The sequence below is a fragment of the Marmota marmota genome, unplaced genomic scaffold (assembly GCF_001458135.2).
Source record: "Marmota marmota marmota unplaced genomic scaffold, marMar, whole genome shotgun sequence".
Taxonomy (NCBI): Eukaryota; Metazoa; Chordata; class Mammalia; order Rodentia; family Sciuridae; genus Marmota; species Marmota marmota.
This window is the reverse complement of record NW_026000093.1, coordinates 24,790,797-24,794,617: the sequence shown is the minus strand read 5'-3', so window position 1 is coordinate 24,794,617 and position 3,821 is coordinate 24,790,797.

The window sequence follows — 3,821 nt, the reverse complement described above, 5'->3', positions numbered from 1 at the left end:
CACCAGCTGGAATGCAGATGTTGGGGTGACTCATTTTGGATCAAACAGAACAAGAGCAACTACCTTAGGAATAAAAGAGAAAAATGGCCTCTCAGTCATATAATCCTTTGTCAGTTCAATATTGCCCTCTCTTAATTAAACTACCATTAATTTTAATCCCTGTGATAGCAGCTGAACCCCCAGCATAACTAATAAGAGTTTAGTTCCAAATGCTGGACTCTTCCACATAAATGGATCCATAAGCATCAGATTAGCATTCAGGCAGAGAAGAATAATGACCCAAAAAATGAAAGCTGCAAAACCAGAGATGATTTTTCATCTATGACAAAATATTTGACAATTTTATCACTTCTGATACCATATTGCAAATATAATATGTTAATACATTTATATATTTAAAGAAAGCATTTGGGAAAAATTGGAATTTTGCTGTGTTGACTACATCTTGCCACTTTAGTCAAGTCTTTATAAGAGTAAAATAAATTTGGGCAAGATCTAGTCAATTTATAGCAGATATTGCAGAGAATACAAATCTGCTAGGACTCATTCTGCTGTGGCCTGAATTAGCAATCAAAATTAACTAAGAATTCTAAAATGTTTGAAACCTCATAAGGTTAAAAAAAATTGACTAACTACAATCTAACCAGCTATACTCCTAAGAAGGTATATAAAAAAACAATGAGGATGAAGAAGTGCTCTTCAAAGGAGTTCTGTGTCATTAAGGTTTTTTTTTTTTTTTCAATTTTCTCAACCACCTCCTTCTATGGGTTCTCTAGCATGATGAGAACCAGCCCAAAGACCAAACTGAGGTGAAGAATATTGCCTTCACACCCAACCCAATTTTTTTCTGATGACCTAAAACTGGCCACTATTAAGTGGAAAGAGAGAAAGGCAAGGCAGGACAAAGAGTCAAATAAATAAAAGATCAGTGATTTCAGGCTGACAACTGATAGCAAGAAGCCATTATTGGCTGTGCTTGCTTGCACATGATGCTGACCAGAAGCAAAACCTGGAAGTTGGTTTAGTTTTAATAGAAATTGCAATGCCTAAAGCAACACCCTGTTCTCCAACTGCCCTAACAGAATGTGAGCTTGAAAGCAGGCAGCCCTGAACACGGCATCCTATCCATGCCCAATTCAGATGTGACCAGGGAACAAGGATAAGCAACAAGACCTTTCCAAGACATAAAGTCAGGGACTAGGCAGGCAACTGAAAGAGTCCATCACAGGCAGCAGGACCAGGGACTCCCAACTCAGCAAACCAATGAGTGAAGACCATATCTAGGCAGGAAGTCACTCCATAGGATGACTATCCCACAGGATCCAGTAATTGCTGCAGATCAGGGCTGGCTATGTACTGTTCATTTTCTCTATATATCTTTTTTTTTCAGATATTCAGTTATTTGCCATTTGACATCAAGTTTTTATACTTAAAGCAACGTTCCAGGGTTTCATAGATTGACTTCCAGACCACTCATGTATAATCGAGTCAAGCCTTTATTGAAACACATCGGTGGCAACTGACCAGAACATAAAGCTGTTCCCCTGATAATCCCTGAATAATTGCAAGGGTGCTCCTTATAAACTTGAAAACCACAAAAGGGGTGTTTCGGGGTCTAGCCAATGCAAGCAAACCAAGTTACAGAAGCGGACAGTGCAGTCAAGCGGTGGAAAGCTTAACCAATCACAATTAGCCCAGTCACCCCAATTACAGAAACAGAGCCCTGTTACCCTAGTTACAGAAACAATGCCCCCTTAGGTAGCTCCATGTTCTTAAAGGTTTCTATAGCAAAAGGAAAAGAACATCTTGCCCTGGTCATGACCCTTCTACTTGGCATGGTTGTTTTACAAAATGGAGTCACACACACACACACACACAAACAAAATGGAGTCACTTTTGCTTTACTATCACAAAGTATTTGGTGTGCATTGGAGAAGATGTAGATAATTAGTTTTTCAATTTGAGTCATTGTCAATTTATGGAGTTACCCTGAACATAAAGAGGAGGACTGAGCAGCATTAAACACCCAAGGTTTTGAAATAAAACCAATGAATAGATGAGTTCTGCCTGTTTTCAGAAATAAGTGATTGTATTCTAGATGTACCAAGAAAAAATAAACATGGATATTTTTCTGATCCTTAAGGAAAACCCTGACAGAAAAAGCTAGTTGTCAATTTTCTTCATAGTAATAGAATTCCTAATTGTTAGCCACATTTCTGAAAAAGAACTTTTTCTTACAGCAAAAGGACTATTGGGCCATGAGCTGAACAATGACATACTCAAATTTATATGTCGAAATCTTAATCCACAAAATCGTGGTTTGGGGAGGTTGGGCATTTGGGGAGGCAATTTTGGACATAAGGATGAAGCCCTAATGAATAGGATTAGTGCCCTATTGAAAGGGAGCTGGAAGGGGCCTTTTCTTTCAAACTCCAGCCTGAATGTAAGAGACCCCAGGCTCATATGACAACTATGTGTATAGAAGTCGGGCTTTTTTTTTTTTTAATCTTGTTTCTCATTTGTTGGCAGTTACCCTGATTCTTCTAGTTCAAGATGGCTTATCACCTTGTTTTTGTCTAGCTAGAGAGTAGAAAGAAAAGTGGAAGAAATACTCCTTCTTAAATAAATAAGCCAGAAGTTACACACATCACAGCACTTGCACTTACAAACAGATATGCAGAACTGTGGGAAGAGTCTCTGCTTCCAGGATGATGCATTGAACCCTGCATCACTGGGAGGATAAAAGCCCTGTGTCCTCACAGCAGGAGATGGAAAGGTATAAGGGCACTCCTTTCAGTTTCAAGCCCTTTAATAAGGGTGCTTATCCCATTCCTGACATGGGCTTTCATGATTTCATCACCTCCCAAAGGTCAAACCTCTCAAAGCTGTTGCACTTGGAATCAAGATTCAACATGAATTTTGGAGGAGATACCATTACACAAACCACAACAATGACCAACATAGCATCATACCAACAACAAACATACTTCACACTCTTCCCTTACTAGGGATTAAACCCAGGGCCCCATGTGTGCTAGGTAAACACTCTACCACTGAGATACAGCCCTAGTTCTTTTTATTTTATCTTACTTTACTTTGACACAGGGTATTGCTAAACTGTGATCCTCCTGCCTTAGGCCCCCTAGTAGCTGGGAATACAGGCATGAGATACTGTGCCCAGTATTACTACTCTTAAAAAAAAATTGGCTTAAATGTGTTTATCATGTAAAATCATACCAAGGAACATAAAACAATTTAGGGTGATATTTGTATAAGATACTTTTACAAAATACCAAACTGCATAAGTAATCGCGAATATCATTGTTCTACACTATAATTTTTTTTGTAAATTTGAGAATAATCACCTCAAAAGTAAAATATTTTATCATTACTTTTAATTGATCTCACAATTAAAATAGCCCAAAGTAAGCCCTCACAAAATAAGGAGTTTATGTACATGTGCAGAAGCATAACTCAATTTTTCACAACATAAAATAATGATGTAAATTCACATAAACAGGCTTGGGGAGAACATGGCGGCGAGAGGGGAGGCAGCGCTTTTAGTACCTCCTCAACAACGGGGTCAGAGAGACGCATGGATACGCTTAGATACGACCTGCTGAGAAACTCCTAGCAAAATTCCACTAAAGAGAGATCGGCCGGGAATCGGTAGGATTTTTGGAGGGACAGTCTGCGCTAGACGAGTGAATCTCCGCCACGCAGCAGCGCAGAGGTCCAGACCCGCCAGCCGCTGCCCGAGCGACTCGGCGACTGTTGGCTGCCTGCACCGGCCCCCGCGTCAGGGCGGATAGCCTCCGAGG